Here is a 26,433-nt window from a genome sequence, read left to right on the forward strand (position 1 = left end):
GTGAGTCCAGTGTTCAGCCCCTGAGCGGGAGGTTGTTATGTTAACTCTGACAGTGCTAATTACCAGCCTCTATGCTCTGAATTGGAGTTAACAGGCTTTGGCCAAGGCAGAGACTGGCTAGACCCGACTGGTACAATGGGGTGGTTGGGTGGGTGGGTGGGTGGGTGGGTGTGTGTGTGTGTGTGCGCGTGCGCACGCACGTGTTGAGAGTTAATCATAAAACATCAATCATTTTTACATCAATGTATATTACAGTACCGCTGATAAACAATGTAGAATGACATGTACTGCTTATTTTCATTGTAACTCACAAACTCCCTGATATGAGGGCTCATCACAGCATCTTGCTGCTAAAAAGCTTCTGTTTGGGTCTGTCCATGTACCCCTGCTGCCATACAGTATTTCTAATTTAAAATGGGCATTTCTAAGTAGAATGATATTTGGATAGAGACATAAGAGTCAGCACATTAGACAGCAGTGTGACCTAAATGATAAAAATGCAGATACTTAAGTTTCATTAAAACATAACATCACATTAAGCAGCAATGTGATCAATATAATTTTCATTTTATTTTTTGCATATTATCATTTGTCACAACACATTTGTATAGAAATAATTACTTTTTTTCGGGAGACATCTCATGGAACTGGTTCGTAACTTGTTCACAAACTTACATGTTTATATTTACAGGCTGCACATTCACCACAAGAAGGGCTTTATTGGACCAGTTCTACACCTGGTCAACCTGCACCACCTAAAAAGTAGAAAAAAAGTAATAGCAGCAGTCAAGACCTGCAGATTTAGATATGATGATTTTAACATGTGAGCCAAGGCAAAAATAGCACTGCGTTAAAAAAAAAAAAAAAAAAAAGATGTTAGAATCTTTCAGAATAGGTGAGGATTGTTACATTTGCATACAGCATACTGTACGTGGTCTATGAGACAGACGCACGACGGCCACTTTACATACAATATTTGACAATTTATTGACAGAGACTGGTTTTGGTATTAGCAGGTACATGATGCTGCATAGTCTTCCTACGGTTTTTCGTTGCCTGACTAGTCTCCTGCTGCTGGTGATGGTATCCCCAGCCTCTTCTGACCCTCCTCTCTCAGGCCAGTGACCACCTAGCAACGTCAGTGATCACACTTGTGATTAAGGCTCTCCACTTCAGACGGGCCCGATGTGTATACAGGCCCTGAAATGGAAGATGGGATAAAAAGCAGGTAGAGCTCTGTGTTTGTGCCGGTGTGTATGAGTTTGCCTGGATGGGAGGATGAATGTCATTACACCATTCAATGTCATTACACATTGAATGCCATTCTGCATATTATAGCTGCTTGTTCCTCACAATCAGACGGTCCCACATTACCCGTTCTCTCCTCCCTCCAATGGCTTCCTCTAAAATTTAGAATAAATTAGAAGATCCTGTTGATAACATAAGACACTGCATGAACTTGACCTTTAGATTTAAGATCTCCTTGTTCCTCATTCAACTTTTCGACCACTCCACCCTCAAATATCATCCTTTTATCCATCCCCTCTCCAACTGCATAACAAAAGGTGATCTCACCTTTGCTGTTTTAGCGCCAACCCTCTGGAAACATCGTCCCAAATCTATCTTATTCCTCTTACTCCTATGTAAGCCTATATAAACCACACTGTGTTGCCCTGACATATGCTGTTTTGCATTCTGAATGAGTATAGTTCATAGGCAGAGGTGGTGGGGAGAATCTTTTCATTTCTTCAAGGATTATTTAAGAGCTTTGGTGGTTTTGCAACAGGCACTGGAAAAAATATTACCAAAACCTTTTTAAAGTCCAACTTCCATGTCAATGTTTTGTTGGTCAAAAAGTGCCAAGTCGTTTAATGTCTCATCAACAGTTTGACTTATGCTACATTCTGTCAGTTCTACCGTATGTCTAAATCTGGGCATGGCCAAAGTTCTTTATTTTACTCTATAAACAGACTGCTTTTCCACATTTTTTTAAATCTCTGAGCAGAATGAGAAGGACAAGAGTGTGAGGTGTCCCACAGCTGCAGCACTGCTACCTAAATTAGCCCAGACCACATGAAAAGCTGTCGTCTTTATTCCAGAACGGAGCGGGAAAATTACAGCCCTGCTCTCTCTACTCTAGCATTAAACCTCAATTAGTGCACAGCTACACTGATGATGTCATCACAGAGGGACCCAAAAGCCCTGGAAATGAGGGGTGGTTTGCTTTACAGCAAAAGACACTCAAATCCAAGCCATCTCAGACCTTACAGTTCCTCACTGAGATGCTCAGCGGCTGAGAAAAGTTTTTGATTGCATCTAACAAGGAAGAATTAAGGTGATGTTCTTTTGATATGGCCTGAAAAAACAAAACCACAAGAACCTGTGGCCTGGTTTGGCTAAATTTACCAGGAATTTTAATCCTGAGTCGTGACTAGAGTTTTCCTGAGAGTAGAGAGGTCAGTGAGGTAAGACAAGAAAAACTCCTGTTTGACCTCCAGTGGCCTGGCAGGAGACAGAGGAGAAGGGAGAAGGAGGAGGAGGAGGAGGAGGAGGAGGGTGACGGGCCCTGGCTCCTGTCCAAACACTCACTCACAGAGTGTTTCTACTGTTCATTCCTCAGCAAACCACTTATATTACTGAACAAACTCTAATACTTACATGCATGCATGGATAACTGTGTTTTATTACAACTCCTTTCTTTCTTTTCATAAATTTGGGCATCATTTCCATTAGAGATAACATTAGGGTATTATGTATGGTATCGTTATGGGACAGACTAAGGCACTACTAAATATCAAATAATGGACTGTCATTCAACACTAAGGAAGGTAATCTTGTACTCATAACCCATTTTCACGGTCATCTATCGGTAATGAGGATTATTCAAGTCAGTCAGTGACAATGCTCATTGCCATCAGAATAAAAGAACTCAATAAGGTAGTATGAGCAAACAACATTTTGAGCAACATATCAGAACACCTGTTGAATAAATACAAAATAAATCTCCAGAATTGTGATGTCCCAGTCCCATCTTAATTCACAACCAATCTGATTCCAGTCCCCCATTTTTCCCAAACTTAAAATCTGTGTATTACACTCAGGTCATTGAAATACTTTCTTATGTAAGGCAACATGATACCAGGGATTGCTGTGGTAATAAAAGTTGAATCAGTGCCCAGCCATAACGGAACAATTGTAAGCGATAGCGGATACACCAGATAGTGCTGTTACCAATCCGGCTTAAGAGTTTAGCCTAATTAGCCATGCATCTTAAAATGTGGCAAACTCTTGTAGACTTTGAGGCTGAGAACAACCAGCCCCTCCCCATTTTTAGCAGTAAATCCTGTCACATTTATGTTAATACTCCCTTATTTTCTTTTTCTTGCACAGTTAACAGAAAGAATAGAGAAAACTTGTAATTGTACCCAACCCTTTTATAGTGGTATAAAGCAATAAAAGAAAAAAAAAAAAAAACCCTATAGAAAAGAAGTATTGTTAAGAAACGGTACTGAACTCCAAGTTAATATTTTGACTTGCTTACAACCTGCCTCACTATATGACTGCTCATGTTTCTCGCGACAGTGATGGCCAAAACCACTAAAATAAGACCCAAGTTGTATAAACTGGAATTATCCTTTAACAGTGCTCTTGGTTTCCAGTAAAAAATAAATAAAACCCTGGATTCAGCCTTTCCTGGTTGGTTATTGTAGTCCAATGTAGTCCCTCTTTCTGCATTATGATGCTTCCTTAATGTCATACAAAGGAGGGCGCGACTTCAACACAGCTCAGCATGGGAATGCTCGCGGGCAACACCTCGTACCTTTCTCCTCTTTGTAACAAAAAAGCCATTCCCCGCACTGTGTGAATTATGCATTGCAGCTCCAGGCGACTTCTCACCGGTTGTTCAAGCGAGCCGCCCAAAGACCATGAGTCCTCCTCGGTGTACCTCCACCTGAAGAGATGGCTCGCTCCCACATCTTCAAAGAGAAGTCAATTACACCATAGATTGTTAGTACCACCCAGTGGGTTTACAAAACTTTTACCCAGTCTCTCACAGGTGCAGAGAAAAGAGGATGGGGCCCACATTTCTCAGAAAGTGGAACAGATATTTTTCGTAGAGCCAAGCTCTGACAAAAACTTTGAGTGGGGGTGGGGCGGTGAGAGAGGTGGTTGAGATCAAAAGCCTGCAAGTTCCTGGCGAGCGGACCCAATCAGCCGAGAGGGCCAAGGAGAGGAGGAGAGACAAGCGCTTCCCTTTTAAATTGATCCCACTGAGACCCTCAAGGTTCCCCTCGCAGGACTCACAGAAAAGCGATAAAAATCTGGCCCTGTGGATCAGACGAGGAACTGGGAGGGGAGAAGGCGAAGAAGAAAGACATGTTTCGGAGGGAGAGACACAGAAAGAACAGAGAGGAACTGTGGGGGGAGAGGAGCCAGTTGAGGCAGATCAAGGGGAGATGAGGGAGAGAAGAACGGTGGGCTCATTCTCTGAGGGTGCATCCAGGCATCGTTGTGTGCCAGCAAAGAGCCAGAGCATGGAAGACTGGTGCTATCAGCTATCAAACCTGTGTTATATGTCTGATGATGTGCTCAACCAATCAGCCACGGGTGTATCTTTATTCTCCCTGGTCTTGGCAGCTGAAACGCTGGATCGTTTCGCACTGGCCTGAGATCAGACTCTGGACAAGGCCGGTGTCCTTATCCACAGCATGTTTGGGCCTCAAAAGGAACAAGCGCTATCAGAGCAACCCAGAGACCCCATAGCCTGCCAGACACACCGCAGACCTCCCCAGCCGCCAGGCACACAAACACACACAGTAAGGTGGTGTGTGTATATCCTCTCCGATTCCATGGATGTATTTTACGGTACAATATGAAGTCATTATCACCAGCGTTTGACAATCATCAAAGCAGAAAAATTCAACAACAAATTCACTCCTTTGCCGTCAAATGTCATGACCACAGCCAGATAAGAAAATAATTCACCGCAGATCAGATTTATTGATTGAGTGGCATCTGAAAATACATTCATTTCCTTTCAGTCACTTTTACTAGGGATCCTACTGTGGCCTTAACATTACAAATTCCACAACTTTCCCATGACTTTTCATAACACGGTTGAACTAATTAAATTAATGTGCAGAGCACGTTGCACCTTACGTACATTCTTGTATTTCAGTAAAAAGGGACCTCTATACAATAAGAATCCCAGAAATTCACAACATTTTGTATTATTTCCTGACTGAAATACACTTTTAAATATGGCATTATATTTCAGCAATTCAAGTACAAAAAGGGACTTATGTTTTTCCGACAGAGAAACATCAAGCATTTATATTTTTCATACAGAGAGCTTAGAAGGGCAAAGGTCCAATGCCACTTTTTGTCCTCCTTCTGTCATGACAGTCCTTGACAGGTATGTCACTGCAAGGCCTTGCTAGTAAAAAAGTGAGGTCTCTTCACAGGCTGGGACAGTATGATAAACTTAATCTTGATAAGCTGGATCTCCCTAGTGGGCACTGAAAACAGCATAGCATTAATTCAACGCAAGAAGTGGGGGTGTATTGCTACAGGTACTGGTGAAACCATGAAATACAGTCCACGTTTGAGTGATAGAACCATAAGTTTGAAGGCTTCTCAGATAGAACACTATGAGACTGGACCTTTCAACTCTGAAAGGTTATCATTGTGGCAATTCTTTTTTTATTATCTGTCTCAACAATTGTGAGGAAAAACAAGAGAACATTTAGAAAACAAAGACAGTTTCCCCTGGACAGCTTTCATAGTGTTTCACTCAGTTGTACCCACCAAACGTGAAAGGTGGAGAGAGAAGTTCACTCTCTGGCTCCCGTTTCTCCTCCACACCATCGCTATGTGAAGTGGGTGTGAATGTCAGATTGTCAGTTGGTTGACAAGTTACAAAAAATGTAGGACACAGCACCACCCCTAATTCTGATATTACAAAGGTGTCGGGGAGTGTGGGTTTCAGAAGCTGTTCAACCATGCAACAAGCACTTCTGTCCTTACATCTTATTCCCAATTTGAAAGATATATTGCATCATGAATACAAAGACACACAAAAGACACAGCGCTCTTGGAGAGAGATTGAGGAAGCATTGGGATGCAGCCAGCACGAAGCTATGACAGCAGGCTTTTTGGCCCGCCTTTTAGGGTGGACATTTGGAGCAGGCATAAACAATTTTGCCTTCAGACATGGTGGGACAGGAGGAGGAGGCAGATAGGAGGTTAAGTTAGAGCGAGCTGCTGCATCAAAAAACAGCGGGCAGCATTCCTCCAAACCTTAGATACAGAGGACAAGTCAAAGGTAAGGTGATAGGAGGAAGACTTAAAAAAAAAAAAAATTACATTCTCTTTTTATTACAGCCGACTAATCAACAGCATTTTAAACCTGCTTTATGATCCATATGACATGATGTTAAAGTAGTTAAGAACAAAGTATTTGATTATCAGATACTCTGGTAGCAGCGCTACTGAGCTTGCAAGCTACAGTAAACCAGCCTGGCTGTGATGGATAGTCTGAGCTGAACAAGAATAACTTACAGCCTCATAAATAAGCAGATCTCTACTAATATCATTAAACTAGCCCTGGGGCAGACACGCCCCCTTCCTCTTCCGATGAAGAAATCACGTAAATATTCAACATCAATATTTTGACATTTCATTCAGCTGACTTTCCAGATGGAGCCATTTATTTAATTAGCTGGATGAAAATTGGCAGGAGAGGCGAATTCAAAGTTACGTGACTGTGACTCAGTTGCCACAGGTAACCTTTTTGAGGGACTTGGTGTGGCAAATTGATTGCTGAGAGCGCAGACTCATCATGAGTGCTAATTTTTAGAAGCACAGTGGAGCAGGGAAATAAGAGGCTCTACTTATAACAGATGGAAACAGGAGAGGGGGATTAGCTTGTCATTAGAATAAAGAGCGCAGTAGAAGAATCAATTTCAGGGTTTAAAAAGCTGACAAGCACAGTTCACTTATTCTTTCTCTCCCTCCCTCTCTGTCTATGGCTCTGGCTCCGGCTCTGAGCTCACCTTTTGACTCAACAGCATACGACCTACAAGATATGGAGGTGCGTTTTTTGAGGAGGCAAGCTTGGATTTCAACCTTCAAGACAACTCTTCTATGTCTAACCTAATTAGGATCTATTCAACCACTCAAAAGTTTGAATATGATAGTGGATTATCCTCATGCCAGCAAAGGCTGGTAATAGTTCTTAAAAAATTTCATATTACTCACTTTGACATTAGAAAAGCTTTGTTATCAGTTTACTCCCTCTGGATTAAACTATGTGAGTAACAAATAGTACTGATGTCCAGTTATTCTTCAGAACAGAGTGTCTGAACTGTCTCCATGTACATTAGTCAATACAGTACTGGTTGAAATTATTGGCTCCCCTTAATTCTAAGTACAGAATTTAGAATATCTTCAGAAATAGATGCAAATTAACCAACTTTGTATAATCAGAATATTTAATAAGATGTCTAAATTTAACAAAAAAATTATTTCACATAGTGAAATAAAACGTACTTAATTTTCAGTGTTCACATAACGTAAAGTAACCAATGAATGATGGTTTTACTGCATGAAAAGGGACTGATTGTTTCCATTTTCTTTTTCACAGTGGCAAAGACAAGAGAGCTGTCTGCGAGCATCAGAAATGTTATTATCAAAAACACATAACTCCCAGTCTACAAGGCAATCGCCAAAGATCTTGAAATCCCTGTTTCAATAGTTCATAATGTTATCAAGAAGTTTAACATTCATAAAACTGTTCAGATGCTTCCAGGATGTGGTGCTAAGAAGCAACTCAATGAAAGAAGTCTGCGAAGGTTGATTTGGACTGTGTAAAAAAACACCATGTAAGACATCTAAAGAGCTTCAGGCTGACCTGGACCGATCTGGATTGGTGGTTTCAGTCTGTACTATAAGCTGCACACTAAACCAAGCAGGGCTCGATGGGTGAAGGCCAAGGAGACGCCACTATTGAAAGAAAGGCACAAAAATGCATGACTAATGTTTGCAAAAATTTTCATAGATAAGCCACAGTCTTTCTGAGATAATGTTCTATGGACAGATGAAACCAAAGTAGAGCTCTTTGGGAATGCAGTGCTTCAGTTGGTTTACAGGCAACAAAATGAAAACCATAAGGAAAAGAATATCCTACCTACAGTAAAACATGGTATTCAAAGGAATGATGAAATCAGAAGATTACCAAGGCAATTCAGAGAAAAGTGTGTTACCCAGTGTCAGAAAGCTAGGTTTTTTTGGCAAAGTTCTTGGGATTTTCAGCAGGACAACAACCCAAAGCACACATCCAACAGCACATCCAACAGCACAAAAGAGCGGTTGAAAAGGAAGAGATGAGGTGTTTTAAACTGGCCAGCATTGATTCCTGACCTAAATACCATTAAAAACCTTTGGAATGAGCTGAAATCTGCCATTGCAAAAAGGATTCCTGCAAACTTAGAAGAGCTTGAACGCACAGTAATGGCAGAGACTACCAGCAGACAGGTGCAAGAAGCTTCTAGATTTCACCAAGAAATGTTTGGAGTCTGTCACTGTTGCCAAAGGTTCTGCAACCAAATATTGTTGAAGGGTGCTAATAATTATGTCTAGGGTATATTTTGTGTTTTCATCATTTCACTATTATTCAAGTTTTGTTTGTTACTTTCTTTTGTTCAGTAACCTTGGAAATTTTGTTAAAATATTCTCATTATACGAAATTGATTAATTTGCATTTATTTCCAAAGATAATCTAAATTCTGTACTTAAAATTCAGGTGTGCCAATAATTTCAGCCTGAAAAACCGACGATCCCACACAGGCAGATAATCCTAGCGAGCCTATCATCACCGCCAATAAATCTTGGTGAAATGATCCACTGTTTCCAAATTTAAGAGTGCCCAATACTGCACTCAGATTTTACACAGATATTACACGAGACGGTGTTAGTGTAGAGAGCCAGCACACTCAATCTGTTAGGCAGGAAAAATGTTGGAATGGTGAAGGTGACAACACTGTCCTATCAACAAAACAACTTCAAATGTTTTCTAAGGACAGATGATAAACGTTTGGATCACAACAACATCCTGTGCCGAATTCTTTTAAATGGGTTGTATTATGAGTGATATTAGTATTGCACGTTCATGCAGCTGGGGGACTCATTAGAGACATAATAAAAAAATGGCCAAATTTGCAGCAGCAGAGGCCCAGATATCCTGCCTTTTACTCTCTATAATAGTTCATCGTACAATTTCCATGATGTCACTAAATATCTCATTAGACCCTACCTGCCTCCTAAATGCCCACAGTTCTGGTAACTGTGAGGGCCATAAGATATGATCAACATCATTTTCAAGCTCACTTAGTGAGCCCTGTGCCAGCTGTGTATGGGGTCATCGTCATCCTGGAAGTCCACTCCGATCAGGTTGGTCCTTTAACTTGTCACCCATCTGCTGCAAATGTGCTCTCTTTCAGTAATAGCCTTTTTTTAAAGTGTTTTATGTTATCATTTTCATTATTGGCAGTTCACTTGATCTCTCTCCAGGTGTGTGTAATGGAAAAGCTCTGGAAAAACCAGGTCTCTCAGCATGCCTTTGGGAGCTAGACCAGGAAGGAAGCTTGGGGCTGATTACAGGGCAGAGAGGCGACCCAACCTGTTCATCCTACCATCCCCTCACCTCAATCCCTGACCCAGGCCATCATGTGCCCGCTGTTTAACTGGGACAAGTCTCCGGGACAGGAACAACACAGGAAACTGTGCAAGTCAACACGAAGAGGAACTCACGCAGGGGGTGGTGAAAACAAAGTACCACAAGCTAAACTTTTCTATCAATGCCCCATTACAGCTAAGGCGAGTCTACTACGCCTGAGGCACTGGTGCATTTTTTTTGCACCAGGCTGGGCCCACATAGAGGAACTAAGCTGGCTGTAGGAGGCAGTAGTGGAGGGATTTACCATTCATGAGGGATTTCTCAATCAAGCCTCAATACTGTAAGCAAGGATGAACTGAAGACAACCTCGCAATGTCGCCTGTAGGGGATATTGCCAAGACTCTTCACAATACTGATACAGTAGCAGGAAAACATCTTCAATTAATACACTAAAGCAGACTGCAATACTGGACTCTCCAATCCAATCCGCTTATAGAACATCTAATAGCACATGAGGAGGAAGCACATTGTGCTAATTTGTCTTGTCTGTGCAGCACTCTGACAGCCCCATTGATGCTGACATCTCTTTAACATGAGGTTAGTGGGTGTTTGGCCTCCCCTCTAGTCGTTTGTGAGCTGCAGAGCCTGGAAATTATTAGGCCTGGGAGGGCAATTAGCCTGAGCATCGCTGGGCTAAATATAGTCCAGTTTGGCCTAGCTCTGCTCCTGGGTCATATCCACATTGCAGCCTCCACGCAAGCATGTTAGCTCAATCTGGATCCCGTTTGTTTTATAACTGATGCAAAGGCTACGCTGACTCAAATGAGATAACATAACTCAGCCGTCAATCAGTTGTCTCGGGAGGGAAGGAAGTGAGTGGGAAGGAGTCGTGGAAGGAAAAATAAAGGGATGACGTTTGACAGGGAAGCACATGTTAACCTTGATAACCAGAAAGTATGAGTTGGAGAAGCATGTTCCTGAAGTTGAGTGACTCATATTTATTTATTCTGTTGCACTCTAAATGGGTTTACACACTGTGCCCTGCTTTTTCCCAATCAAACCTTTGGCTTGAATTCAGCCTTATTCCACAAGAAACACTGTTTGAAATGAACCATGGTTGGGAAAAACATGCTTTCCCACAGCCTTACACCAAAAAAACGGAATGCAAAGAAAGAATGCTTTCCCATCGCACGGCTGCCTGCCCCTCCAGTCCCTGTATCTCTCACCCCATGTGAGAAAAAAAACTGTAGAGATTTTATCCTTAAAAACAGGAGGTTCGCCCACTCATTCACCTGGGACAGCTCTTGGACGGCGGAGGCAAGCTAGAAGGTTATAGGAGCCTGGGAATGTTTAACATCATGAAAGCAATCAGAACATAGCTGGGGCTCTGGGAATTGGACAGGAAACATGGAGAGTAACCCCTTCCTGCCTGGAAAGGCAAGAGAGGAGGAAGTGATTTAGGTTTTGTGATTAATTTTTACTGTAACCTGAAAGGAAGCCTGGGGGGATTTATAGGTAAACTAGATTTTTACAAATGCTAAATTTAGCCAATTCACATCAAGTCTTTTTAAGACCCTGAAAAGAACCAGTTTCACTTCTCCACCAAGTAGCACCTTTTTGGCTCTCTGAACCTGATCTTTACCTACAGCACTGTTCAGAAAGGTGATGTGTGAAGACTCACGGCTCAAATGAGATTCAAGAAAAGCACTGCAAAAAGGTAGGCACCTCTAACTTAACATAGACTCTGCTTCAATTTCTCCATCACTGACTTGACCCTGTTTGTCTTTCGGCACAGTATGTAGACTGAGGTGAAACGTAAGTGGAAATGGTCTGGCACTACACTGGGTTTAGAACAAATTGCACAAGACAGCTCAGAAAACAGGGGTTTGCTTTGTACCCTGAGAGACAGAACACTTATCAGCCAGTAAAACCTACTTTAAGAGGCCTATTCCTGCCCTGTCCTGTCACTTACCTCAGCAAAGAGAGTTATATACAAACACGTATACACAAGAGCAGCACCACAGAAAACTAAGAATCTACAGCCACACCATGGACCCAGTGACAGTAGGCTCATTGTAAAATAAGCCACACTGTAAGATTCTGTAGATAAAAGCTGGGGTTCAGAGTTTATTTAGATCCTTGGCAGTCACTGTAATGTAAATGAATATCAGAAGGGTTTTGAATGTTGTGCCCTTAAATAAACAGGTTAACTTCCTCTCATTATGTATTCAAAAAAATTCCATCTAAAGTCCAACTAAAATTCAAACTCAGAGCGACAATGATTTGTCGATCAACATAGAAATTTTTACCCCAGTTATTCAGAATATTAAATCATTTTCAATTTCATTTTCATTTTCAGGCAAAAATGCCACAAAATGTGATGGTTCCAGCTTCTAAAAAGGTGAGGATTTGATGTTTCTCTTTGTCAGTGAACTGAATATCTTTGGGTTTTGGACTGTTGATTGGACAAAACAAGACGTGAAGACGTTACATCTAGCTCTACAAAGTTATATTGCAAATTTTGCACAATTTTTTGACATTTTATAGACAAAATGAATAATCAATTAATTGACAAAATAACTGTCCCATTAATCAAAAATGAAAATAATCCCTTACTTGCAGCCCTAAACTTATACAAAGTAACTTCTATAAGCTTCAATAAATGTCATTCAAAGAATCAGTGTCTCAGAACTTTATAGAGGAGGTGCACCACCTAACCTGAAAAAAAGAGTGTCCAACATAATGTTAAAAGAAAATATAATTTTTGGGGAAATATCATACATTTTCTTCACAGTAACTGATCAGAGCAGCATGTCGGAAAAAGGAGCCCAATCAGTCCCAATCAGGTACTGATGCATGGGAAAAGTGAAAAAAAAGACAATCCTCACTGCAGTGCTGCAGGTCAGACACCAGGCTAGAGTTTAGTTTCACCTCCACTAACCAATTTCCTGGTGTGCATGTAAATGTACTGCATGTTAAGTCACTTGTAAGATTTTATGACATCATCACTAAAGTTAGAATTAATCCTGCAGGGACCACATATATCTGTTTCAAATATCATATTAATCCATTCAATAGCTGTTGAGATATTTCACACTGACACTAAAACAGCAACCTGCTGGTCATTCTTGAGGAAAAGTCAGGCAAACACCACCAATGTCGTTCGGATTCACCCTGCGGAACCACGAATGTACAAAATTCTGTGCCTATCCATTTCGTAGATAGTGAACACGTTTCACTAAATAAGTGAAACATTTGACCTGATGGTGGCATTAGAGGAAAGGTCAGAGCATCATTAGAATTCATTCTCTGGGGACCATCGGAATGTCTGTGAAAAATTTCACAGTAATCCATTCAATGATCGTCAACAGGAGAGAGTACTCCCAGTGCTAGACCCAGATGATGGACTAACTGACCAACAGGCATTGCTATCCCTAGAGCCACACTGCTGGCTAAAAGGACTGAAAAATAGAAAAAGACTAAAAAAGTGTCTTCAACAGTGACTGGAGACAAAAATGTGGTGTCTACTTTGTGCAAATCAACCACTGACCGAGACACTCACTGTTTATGATGAGAGAGAGCACTGCAGTACTTCCCAAAGTCCCATGAAGCATTGTACTACAAAATGTAGTTCAGAGAAAAGATGGAGCATTTAAAAAGTCAAAACAGTAGATGAAAGCACCACCTAAATAGTTCCAACCAGAAAAAGCCAACTGGACTTAATCCCAGCCATAAATCACATCCAATGTGTGCCCACTATATGAAATTCCCTTTAAGCCTTAACATTATGGCCATACCCATGGATATCTTTGCAGCTTATAGCAGCAGAGTAAAACCGGAATATACATCCATCATAAAGAGGTTATTTTGGCAGTGTGAAGTGATGATAAAAGTGAGGACATGCTCAGTCCCCTGTTTATAAACTGTTTGTTAATCTATCATTTGCCACAAAAGGAATGAGATAACAATATGGTGTGGCTAACAGCCAGCGTGGCCGCCAGGGAAAGATCGAAGCGTGTCCTTGGAGTGACATTATTTATTGAAATAAATTCACTCAAGCTGAAATATGTATAGCAAATGCATTATGAACAGTGCTTCTGATGGAGCAGAGAGGGCTTTAACTCAGTGTAACATTGGCTTGCTCTTTTCAACAGATGTCCCTTGTGTGACACACGGCAGGGATAATAGAGAGGAAAGGGTCTGAATGCTTTAATTTTACCCTTTTCGTGAATGGGAGGGATTTCCTTTGATGGCCTATTTGAATGTATAGACAATTTAGAGTCCTTCTCCGAGCAGAGATTCTGATCTTAATTACTTCGTTAATTAGCTGTGATTCACATGGAGAAGCCTTGCCCTATCCAAAGTCCCTTTGCATGGCTGAGGGGGCTCCTCAGAAGCTCACATCCTCACTCCCATTAAAGAGAAGAAGAAGAAAAAAAAAAAAAAGAAAAAAATCAAATCCTACACTTGTGACATTGATTTACAAGTCTGCCTTTGCTGGAGATGGGTTTTTTTCTTCAAATGTTAGCAAAACCCCATAGAGCTCCGGCTCTCCAAGACTACTGCCTGAGGAAAGCAGAGCAGATCAGACACCCCCCCCTGTCCATCATAGACTTATATCCCACGGATGCATTCCACAGATTTATGTTTATCGTTTTCCAATGAAAGAGGGACAGCCGGTGCAACATCCTGCATGCTCCTCTCACTATGTGATAAATATGGCTCCCTCGCTCCGGGTGCCTCAACTTGGCCGATCGATGGAGCATTTAGCTAATCACAGAAGGAAGCACAGAGTAGGAAAAATAAAAAGGATCATCATAAGCAGTAGGCATTGAGTGAACTCACTGGAAAAACAATGATGCTTTTCATTTGCTTATAATGCTTACTCAAACAATGCCTCACAGGTAGTTATCAGTCATAAAGGTGGAAGGAGCTTTTTCTTGTACTTCATCCTGATTACACGCCACCTATAGCAGTTGGTGTCTTGAACAGGCAGTGCAGAACAGGCATTTTGGCTAGCTTGAGAGAACAGCAGGGTGACAGAAAGGAAAGGTAAGGTTCAGCTGAGGCAGCTGCTTGCTATTAAACCCCCCCCCCCATGGCAGGAAATAAGCATCATTTAGTACTGACAGCTACATGCTGAACCATTGCTATCTCTGCTCTCAAACCAACCAAATAATGGATTACAGCCGTTTAGTATTAACCTGTAGCCTCTAAAGTGTCTTTGCCAAGGCTAGTCAGTTTCATACCCTTCAGAGTGTGAGCGTATATTTTCCTGAGTTAATACTGGTGTGCAGCGTACACGTGAGTGTGTGAGAGAGAGATTTAACTTCTACTTTTCACAGCAAAGAGACTATCGGCTTGCACAAGCAAAGATATCAGATTTACAAATGATTTCTGCCTGCAGAGACAGAAAAACATAGCAGCAAACAAAGAAACATCTCCCCTCAAATCCTCTTCAAACTAGAGGTGCTTTTCTGGTTGTGAAAAGAAGTCATTTAGAGGTCTCTTGTGGGCTGTAGAGGGCTTTGCACGTCCAGCTGGATCTAGAGTGTAGCTGCAGACCTGCCTTAATGCACTGCCAGGTCATCATTACCGTTTGAAAATGGCAATAGCAAAAAGCTATGAAAATTCACTGCAAGCTTAGTGCCATTGCCCTTACTATTTCTACCACTCGAGCAGTATGTTCAGGACATCTACACCTGAGTACTATAAAACTATGTCAGGCCAAAAATAATGCACTATTATTTGATACTGATTCAGTAGCTAATATTAATCATCAGGCCAAGTAGCCTAACTTAACTTCATTGTTGCCTTTGAATATAATTCAGTCTGTCCTACCTTTAAGACAAATGTTGCTGTGGTACTGTGCCAAACTGTGTGACTGTGCGAGAAAGAATTAGCATTGAAGACACACTGAAGGATAGGTTCTGGCACAATTTAGGGGTAACATAATGGTCTTGTGATTAGTGAGGTAATCCCACAGTCCAGACAGCCAACAGTATCCAATTCTGCCAAAGTATTGCCGAGCAACATACTGTCTACCTGCTCCAGGCTGACCCGGAAAACCCTAACATCAACTTGAAATATAAGTCAAAACAAAACTGCGACAGTTATGGCAAAAAGTAGGAATTAAGGTTGCAATGATTAGTCAATCCGACTGAGAATATCAATTGTTTTTCTAGCAAAAACAAATTATTTGAGAAAATAATTGGCAGATTAAACAATAATGAAAATTATTGTTTGTTGCAGCCCTAGTAAGAATTATAATCAGAGCTGCATAAAAGTACAGAGGAAGTAGTGCATTAAGGATTATTAGTTGTTCGAAGAAAACATTTTTCCTCAGTAATTGGGGAATTAATACAGTAAAGTGCTCAAAAATTGAATTGGTTAATTTAACATATCAGGGGGACCCCAAACACATTTAACTTTGTTTTTCCTCTTACCAAGGTTCTGCCATATCCATCCAGATACAGTATTTTGATGTGACTTACTTAGTTTTGAAGAGCAGTTGTAGCTCATCCCAGTACAATGAAGGTCATGGACAAATGTGCTCATATCACCAAAAGATTACATCTGAAAAACTCAGTGGCACCATCTCTCTCCATAAAGAATGATAATCCACAGACCTAGTTGTGAAGAGTATTTCAGTCTACATGGAGATGGTCAGCTGCCAGCCAGGTGTACCTTGGTAGAAATAGTCCCCAATAAAAATATGTTCACTTCAACAAAGTCTGTGAATAACCAAAACCAACTGGGTGGTCTCTGCTGCCTAGTGTGTGAGTGCACACTGTATTTGCAGAACATTTATTTGGAAATGAGTGTGCTCAGGTATTCCTGAGCATCTAATACGTGTGCCAAAATGAACTCTAAATATATTAGTTCAAACTACAAAGACACTCCAATTAAGACTAAATAAAAATGAAAACAATCCTTGTAATTATGGAAACTGAAACAGAACTTTATAATGTAGTAATAATAATAATACAGATAGCCTACAGTCTCACAATACTTTCAGTGACAGCATGACTAACAAGTTTATATTCAGAGAACAACACCACGGGCCAAGACAGGAGATGTAGGGAACGTTGACCTACTATTAGCAGACTCTCTTCTGGGCAAAGAAATGTCCTGTATTTCCCTTAAATAGCCTTACCCTTGTCCTTAAAATCCCAAATTTATTATTGTTTCCAATGATATAAATCTAACGCAACATTAGTATGGTAAATGAGACTGTGCCAAGACAGAGTTAGGGCAAAATAAAATGTGCACATACAGACAGGAGAAAACAAGCAGTCAGCTCGCTTGTTTTGTCTATGACAGCCCTACAGGCCCTCGGGTTTGGAAGCCATTTCTCCCTTTACAAACAGCTCTGTTCTCAGGCCCCAGATGTCTCATCACTGTAAAACAAGCAGAGATGAGCGACATACAAGCCACTGGCCCACAACATTGCCTCCCTTTCAATTAGACAGGATTAGCCTAGCCTGAGTGGGCCTTCCTGTGCTGCGATACGCTACCTTGCATCGCACAGGACAGCCATATGTCAGACCTAAATAAATTAAAGAGGAGCTGAGAGCTTGGTGATAGCAGAAGGGGAGTTATGACTCCAATTTGAGTGCACAACAGGCTTAATAGGAGGAGGATGCTGTTGCTTCCATAAAACTTTACACCCTATGAAAAAGGACATAGGCAGAGACACAGGTATACACCTTCCTTCACTGGCTCTCATAAGTTAGACCTATAGGGGCCCACAATAGGGGCCCAAGATGTTTTACTGAGCAAGCATTAATCAAGTGATAAAGCCAGTGAGTGAAATTTCTGCAGTGTCATGCTTTGGTTAAGCCAACTGGACAGATCCCATCCCGTCCAATGAGATGCACTATAGGAAGGATAGCAAGGTCCTCATACCACTGCCTGCATCACTCACTTTTATGGGAGTAGGGTGGTGTGGGGTTTAACAAGACGTTTTACTCGTCAAGCGAACTGACATTACATAACCATAAAACGATGAGGTCCACAAATCACCAGTCAAGTTGTGACGCAGGGAAGGGCGGGGCTTTTTGTGTGGCCAGGAAAGAGTCTTGTGTTTGTGGGTGTAAGGGTAAGGGTAAAAACAACAAAAAAAGACTTCTAATATAAACTGTTTGTCCTCCAGTCAGATGAAAGCAGCCTAAATGCTGGATTTTTCGTCACCCCCCATGAAATTGAAAATACAGCTCTAAAAGTGCAGCTAAGCCTGCTGCCTGCCGCTCACTCATCTGCATAATTTTCCAGGGAGTCTGTGCCATAGTTGGAGTGACTCCACTGACCAGGGGCGTCTGTGGTTGAACTGCACTAGTCCGCAGGTCCGGAGAGGCAGGCAGCGAGCAGGCAGGCAGGCTCCGCTATGCCTGACATGGAGCACTCTCACAGGGGGGAACGACTGAGTAATGGCAGGGTAACTTGATCCAGGGCTGGGAGGGAGTGGGAGCAACCCTGACGCCTAAATCATAGCTGTGGGATGGAGAGAGGGAGACACACAAATGTGTTTGGAGGAAAGATAGGCAGGGATTTGAGAGGCTGAAGAGACAGTGGGTGGGACAAGCAGAGAAATGAGCAGCAGGGGGGTGAGACAGTATATTTGGGAAACAGCCAAATGACAGGGGATGAAAGTGAACGCTTCTCTGATGCCTTTCATGCACGTGCCGCACCCACCGCTGGGGTGGGAGGGACCTCAGAGGACTGACAAGACGTGGGTTTGGGTTTCAAATTCACAAGACTGTCTCAGACAGAATAAACATGCGTAGGCCCAAAATGACTTATATTTTCCCTAATGTCTGAAGCTAATTGAGAAATTAGGCCGGTAGAAATAAATAAATGTATCTCTCTTCACATAGCCTAACAGAGAATCACTATTACATCTATAGCCTACATTTTATTTTATTTATCTATATATATTGTTTCCATTTCCCCTTTTGCTATTTTGGTCTCCAGATTATGCCAAGCAAAGCTTAATATTGTAGACTAAACCTAAATCAATGAAACTTAGCCATGGTAAACTTAAATAAAACTAAGTCTGCAAAAAAAATAAATAAACAATTATTCACCCCAATCACCCCATCTATTACACCACAGTTGAGTTTTGATACTGAAACTGATAGATATTTCAATACAAAGAACGTTAAACTGAAAAGCTGAAATAAAGTGGGCGACTGCGCCGGGGCCCCAGAATTCCAAGGATCCAGGGTAGGCACTATATTACTGGGACGATTAGGGCCCAAGGTTGTTTCCAATTTTACTACATGATCTTAAGGACTTGAAGAGGTTCCCTTTGTCCAAATCTGGTTTTAATACCTTCATTATTTCAGTTTTGTGCTTATAAGTTGTTAGGATCCAATATTACACTAAATCAAAATGAATAAATAAATAAATTTAAAAAATAGAAAATCTAGAGCTACAACGTATTTCATTGCAGAAAAAAGCAGGAGAGAAACAGAAAGTGGAACTAGTGGAAGGATTATTTTTGCCCTGGGCCTAAAATACAAACGTAATATATATACGTAAAATGTATTATTATAAAATGTAAATTATCTTAATTATCAGTTAATCTGCTTATCATTTTCATAAATAATCAATTAATAGTTTGATAAAAAAATCTCACACTGAAAAATGCTCGTAACAAGTTCTCACAGCCCAGAGTATCATCTTCAATTTTGCTTATTTTGTCTGACCAAAACTCAAAGATATTCAGTTTATCATTTAAGCCAAAGGAAAAAAAAAAAACAATCTTCCCATTTGAGAATCATTTAATTCATTTTTTCCAGAGAAATAAATTTAATGATTAATCAATTGTCAAAATTGATTAATTGTATGTTGTTTGACTAACTGTTTCAGCTCTACTAAAAAGAGTCAGAGAATAAATTAGTGGCAGGGAATTTCTGATTATTTTAATTTCTTTCTTCGAGCAGCCATTACTCTTTGTAACACAAATCATGCACAGTAAATTTCCCTGTAGAGAAAAATACATCTTTAAAGAAATACCCTGCCAAAAAACACAAAAATTCCAATTACCGCTTCACATAAGTACCTACAGAAAAATAGAAAGTGATAGCAAACCCCCGAGAGCTAAGCCACTAGGCCACTTTTTCACTTTTCTTTTGACAGTGGTAGAACACAACTTCCTTTTTTTTAATTTAGCATTTATTCACAGAGCACAAATGGGGTTTTGCAGGAAGATCCTGCTTTATACTTTCCAGTTCCTTCAAACCCACCTGTGAAACCACAGTCTTATCTGTTGTTGGCCACTGGAGTACTTTGGGGTTAGGGGTCTTGCTCAAGGGCAGTTCAACAGGGAGGGGCAAGTGCTCCTCCGTTCACACAGTGATTTATAAAAGCTGGCCTTTGCTGAACTCCACCTAAAAAAATTGTCTGATATATTTTTTTTTTTAGAAGCGACTTATGATGTATCATAAATGGATCATTACACTCGGCGAAGTGACAGATCTAAAAACTACCAGCCAGTAACAATGAACATAAAGGTCCAAAGCTACAGTCTTCCCTCATCATGTTCTTATGATGTTACCACATGACGACAAATTTTTACCAAGTACATGGTTTTCTAGAAGTGGAACATAGCCAGGAACTATGCTAATGCTCCAAGGAGCAGCCTAATATAATAATATGCCTTAGCAGCCTGCAGCCTACGAATCCTGTAAAAGTCAGTCATTACGCTTCACATGTAATTTTCATTAACTTTTCTTGGAAACAAGAGTCTAGCAAGACCAACAATTTAGCAGAGAAAGAAATATTCACCAGACTATTACTGGACCACATCCTCCTTTTTCCATCCACAATATGGTCTCCATTCATTATTCAGAACAGAGATGCACTTTCCTTGTTCTTCAACTCTCCACTCTTGATATCTTTGGGCAGCACTTAACAGATGGGATATGTATCAGCTACTTATAATTCAGGTTTAACTAAAAAAATAAATAAAAAAATTAAAAAAAAACTTTAAATGAGAAACGACAACTTCAAATGGTTTTAATCAATTAGGCTAAATAGGTTGATCGACTAGAACTTCATGTTTTAGCCGAATTTACACAAGAGGATTCTTCATTTGAATGCATCACTGAATTAGCCACCATACTAATGTTTTTAGGGTAGAGCTGTATTTTAATGCAGTTTCGTAGCCATAATCGAAAAAGTAGGCCAAGCCTTAAAGCAAGATTTAACTCAGAAAAGGACAATCAGTAGCAGCTACACAGCGTCCAATTTGCAAGATAGTTCATGCAGAATGACTGGCTGAATGTTTGTCTGTATTATCATACCCTTCATGTAAAATGTCATCAAGGTTTGGGAACGCTTTAAGCTTTCTTTACACTTTAGACTGGTACTTCAAAGTCTGGCCATGAGTGGCACCTGAGTGCAAAAATCTTGGTTGTGTGTGTGTGTGTGTGTGTGTGTGTGTGTGTGTGTGTGTTTGTGTTTGTGAGAGAGAGAGACAGAGACAGAGAAAGAGACAGAGTGAGGGTGTGTGTGTGAGTGTGTTATGGTAACATGATCTTGGTCATGATTAAGCGGAAATGTTAGACAAGCATCTAAGTTTCCTCTGCCTGCTTCCACCCGCCTCATCTAGCCACATGTGAAACCACACTGGAACTGCTCGTCAGCCAAAGTAAACGCTCCAGTCATTTGCATGGCATGTGTTTACCCTGGAATGCCAGGTTTAAATGCCAGCCCCTTACTCATGTTCTGGTGATATATTATATCACACAGTGTATTTCTTCTTTCATAATCACTGTATGCGATGAACCTTAAAGTTCGAGGTATTTCCCACAGTGAGCAGTCAGATGCAGGAGGCCTTCAAAGTGAAACTCTGCTGTATGTGCTATGCGTGTGTGTGTGTAGGAGGAGAGGGTGTTCCTCATGCTGACTCACCTATAGGACAAAGAGTTGTTTCTTAGTCTGCAGAAAATGTTGACAAAACATTTTGGCTTACCAATTTTCCAAGTGAGCAGTGGGACGCTCTGAAAGAACAGTAAATGTAAATGCAATGTAATATACCAGATGAAGTAGAGCCAGAATTGATGTGGATTTATGTGTACGTGATTACATTTATAACTGACTGTGTCACATATACTAGCAAATAACCCTAAATGAACCATATGGTCCTTTACACTATTGTGCTTAACTGAAATGACCTGCACTTATATAGGAAGGCAAAGAGAAAACATTCACTTAAGGTATAGTGGGGCATTTTGTGAAGCGGAGCACATTGAAGGGTCAGATCAATCAAGAAATCGATTAATTTACTAAATGATTTAATTTTCATAGGGACTATTTCTGCCGTAATAAGTATTGTTGACGGTGTGTCCTGCGGATTACCTAAAGTGACCGAGCCCAGATCTGTAGCCAGGATTTTAGAAACACTGAGGCCATGAGACCCCCCCCATTCAATCCTTCACCCTCAGAAAAGCTGGACCACAAACTTAGCCTGACAAATACTTGATCTTTGAGGCTGATACAGATATCGATACTTGGGATTTTATAAATTCAATAACCACATATAGTCCAATGGTTATCTTTTAAACATAAACAAACAATCTTGATACGGATCATTTAGATTTGTTTTTGGTCAAGACTTGTCACCAACACACATACTAAGCTGCACATTTTAGGACGCAAAAATCAACTTGTCACTGCGCTTTGGTGGACAAACTATGTAACAATTTATGTAACTATGATGACAATGTTTTTTAAAATTACCTCAAACCCAGTTCAACATTTCTGTAATGCAGAATGTACACTCCACCGAAGCCGCACATAACCTTAGAGTCCTCAATTAGTATCTATGGCCTTGGCCAGGACAAAATAATCGGTAGATTACACGTAAATGGAAAATAATTGGTAGTTGCAACCCTAATGCTGAGAGCACCACAAAGCAGAGCCAAAGTATCTCAGTATCTCAGAACTCTGTCTGACTGATCTGACACATGCAGAGTCTGACACACACAAAGCTGAATTACATCAGATTAACATCAAACACATTGAGCAAGGCACTGAAGCCTTAATAGCTCAAAAAATAGAAAACCGTGTTTGTGCCGCAACCGCCCACTAAAAGTGCAGCCGTTAATGAAAAAAAAAAAAAAAAAAGTACTGTTTTCAACTAGCTTTACCCACATAAAGATCTAAGATGTGCAGGGTTTGCGAGCTTCTAAACTTTTTATGTGACAAAAACTGGGCAGCTGCAGATAGGGAAAATAATAAACTGTTGTATCTGAAAAGGAAAACCAGGAACACTCTATACCACAGTGAAAGAGATTTCCAGTTCCAGTAAGATGGCTCTGCCCGGAGGGGAATTTTCTCTTTCACTCTGATCATAGATACAACCCCTCAAGGCCAATGAAATGTCTCAGACAGGCAGTAATACTTGACACACAGCCTGTTCACTGAGACTAGATCAGTACCCCAAATTCTGAAAGCCCAATGAAATCACGTTGTCAGAGATGACCAAATTATGTTGTACAAGCTTTCCTATGGAGCAGCAGGCTTGAAAAATGCAACACGGACTTTGTATGCTTTCTGCAATGCTCTTGGAGTGCTGTCCTGAAGCAGACCCCGACCTCTTACCTTCCCGTCGAGAAGTGTAAGAAAAATAAAAAGAAATACAGAAACAAAGAATAAAAACTATTCTTACTGGGATTATCACAGGATTATGCTCTGTATCATAGACCGTAGCCTGATTACAGCCTAAGTAATCTATCATAAAGATAGACTGGAGGGGAGTGCACCGATTCTTCTTGTCTTTTTCAACCGCTACTGATTGTGATACCTGAAATATTAGCTGACACTATGTGCCAACCACATATGTCTTTTAAAGGCAAAGTCTTCACATTTCACTGTAAAGGCATAATTAGAATGATTCTTCTATATATAAAGTAACAATAAACTGTAACTTTCAGGTGTAGAAAAGTTTCAGGTTTGTAAAATTGCAATGTTACAAATTTAGTTGTAAGAAACAGTCCAGTGACTAACAGTATATTAAGTAAGAAAGTCATACTTTGTCTGGCTGTTAATCCATTTAATAGTCCACTGATAACAATCCAGTACATCAGACTGGTGCTTGAGTAGTGATGCTGAGAATGCTTTCTGTAATTGTGTCAAAAGGATAAAACCTAAGCACCTGCAGGTCTGGGCTACCAATGCCCTAAAACGGGTGCAGTTTATGTTGCTGCAAGTGGCAACATCTTTTGTAATTTACCAAAAAAATAAAGGGGGAAAAAAAAAAAAAAAAAACGTGGAGTGCTGCATATTATGCTGTGCAAAATCCAGTACAATTTGAAGATGACAAACTCCGAGAAAATAACCCTGAGCAGAGTTATTCAAATAAAAAGGGCCCATTAGTGTGGCGGATATGAATAAAATCTATCTCCTCATATAAATAAATATATTTTAATATATAACATAATAAAGTCCAAATTCTGAAATTTCAATTAAGAAATCATATTTTGATGAAAACTTTTTGGCTACTCTGGTGAATTAATTGCTTGAAAAAGTACTTTAATCGTATGAACACAAAAAAAAAACAACAACAAAAAAAAAACAAACCTCTCAGTCCAGTCCTGCTGAATAGTTTGTGGCACTGGTTGCAATGGCCTAAAACAGCCACAAGTATTATATGCACCATGGTATAAACACCTACTGGCATCTCACAGTGTGTGTCATAAAACTGGCCAAACCTTGGCCTGACCTGCACAAACTTCGTCGTAAATTGAACTATACAGAGTGCACTTACATACGGGTCAGCCGATGGCAGCGGGACTATGTCTTCTGTTATTCAACAGCGTCATGCGTTTACTCATCCAAACATTCACACTTGGGCTCTAACTGGGCAACAGCTTCTTCGCTGCATTTAGCTGACGTTACTACATCCACAGCAAACCAGACAAATTTGAATGGACCTGATCCTGATCCAAACCAGGTTTAAAGGTAAAAGATAGGTGCTCCGTCCAAGTCTACACTATACAGCGACTGTCAAATGAACAGTAAACCAAAACCCGCCCAACTTGACAAAAAACTCCCCCCTCCTCTGATGTCCACATCTGCACAACGTATACCTGCACAGGTGCACGTCCAGCACTCCTTCCGTACAGGAGAGGAGCTGTGTGTGTGTGTGTGTGTGTGTGTGTGTGTGTGTGTGTGTGTGCGTGCGTGCGTGCACATCGCTCGGGTCTTGTTTGTGTCTGTGCGTGGACCTCGCTGCGGGGAATCCTAGACTGATGACGTATTTCTGCGATGCACAGCTGCAGGGTTAGCCACGGGCCTGCTCTGCACCAGCTGCGCACACACCGTGCGACACCGCGGTCGCATCTATCCGTTCGCTTTGCGCTGCGTTCGCACTTTCACTCAAAAGTCCACACTTTGCGGAGACTGCTATTTGACTTGGAGGCCGTTGTTCACACTGTAAATACAGAGCAAAGCCAGAGATCCGTGCCACTGCATGTAAAGGCTACCGTGATAATATTGCAAACGAGCCCCGTTTGGCTTCGTTTTCTCTGTCTAAAAGCAGCGAACTGGGCGGAAACGTTGGAGTAACTTTAAGCATGTCTCACCTGGATCCCCAGTTGTTTGGAGGGAGCGCCTTCAAACTACAGAAAGGCTCATTTTTCGTAAATACCTGGTAAAAACCGTCGATCCTCACAACTGTTTCTCCCCAGCCATTTTGAGCCAAACCGTCAACTTGATCCGGCGAGGGGGGGGCGAAAATATGACCGAGTTATTTATCAATCACATTTGTCGGGGTGTGCGTACCAAGGGAAGTAAAAAGAGTCACGTGGGTTTCAAGTTTATGTTTCGGTAAACAATATGGGCTTCAAATGCGTGAGGAAGCAAAATCCTGCAGTCACTGCTTTCCCGAAACCCCCCGTTAAGGCAGAAGTGGTAGGGCTCGTCAAATTCCGGGGACTAGCGTAGCTCTGCTCGGTCAGTGCAGCCAATGAGATGTGAGGCCGCCTGGTAACCTGTAGCGGAGCTGTCACTGTCAAGACAGCTGAGCGGTGTCGAAAGGAAAGCCAAGCAGTTTGGTGAAGTGCCACTCAGGGACTTCGTAACAATAATGTCGTACAACGTTAGAATGATGCGGACAAGCGGTGAGAGAAAAGGCGTCCATCTAAATGAGGCGACAACGTGAAAATGACCTAGTGACAGACGAATGCCATGCAGTCAAAATTTAAATTACAGGGACACTCCGCCGATATTATATAAGACCGTCAGTTTTACAGTTCTAAGTGTTTGACAGAAAAACTGCGTTATAAACTGGGGACATGGACTTTTAAACATGAAGATAATTAAGGGACAGGGAGGCTCTAATAAAAGATGCCATTATGTTGCATTTTGGGGAAAGTAGAGCTTCACTTATACTAGGGAGTAAAAGTCAGGACACAGCATTTTTGCTTCTGCTGCACAGATTTTGACCATTCTTTAATTGAATTTGTTTAATAGGCCACTAAATAACTGGGGATCGCTTTTAATAAAGTACAGAATGTATCAAAAGTGAAAAATACTCATTTTGCAGGCGGAAGGGCCTCTGTCAGTGTTATTTTATGTTACACAATTTGATTATTATTACTGAGCACTACCATATAAGCAGCTTTTAATTGTTGTTGCTAGTTGGTGTAGAGCTGACTTTAACTGGGGGTGCACAATCAAACTTTTTCCTCACCTGATACTGATTCAAATACTGCAACTGATTATGTCAAGGCTGATACCTGATCCCC

At 41.0% G+C, this 26,433-nt stretch overlaps 1 protein-coding gene across 4 annotated transcripts in view; it reads right to left on the minus strand.

Moving 5' to 3' along the window:
* Window positions 1-25,420, minus strand: part of znf438 (zinc finger protein 438) — a 44,695-nt gene extending 19,275 nt beyond the window's left edge. For 2 of the 4 annotated variants that reach the window (XM_040127278.1, XM_040127281.1), the window contains exons 1-2: window positions 25,270-25,378; window positions 676-755 (exon numbers count right to left, since the gene is read on the minus strand). The gene's annotated coding sequence lies outside the window, so the exon portion shown is untranslated. Of the gene's footprint in view, window positions 1-675; window positions 756-25,269 lie in introns of all 4 variants that reach the window. The other 2 variants (XM_040127279.1, XM_040127280.1) reach the window with 2 other exon arrangements.
* Window positions 25,421-26,433: the final 1,013 nt, after the last annotated feature.

The sequence above is a fragment of the Xiphias gladius genome, chromosome 5 (genome assembly GCF_016859285.1).
Source record: "Xiphias gladius isolate SHS-SW01 ecotype Sanya breed wild chromosome 5, ASM1685928v1, whole genome shotgun sequence".
In the NCBI taxonomy this organism is placed as follows: domain Eukaryota; kingdom Metazoa; phylum Chordata; class Actinopteri; order Istiophoriformes; family Xiphiidae; genus Xiphias; species Xiphias gladius.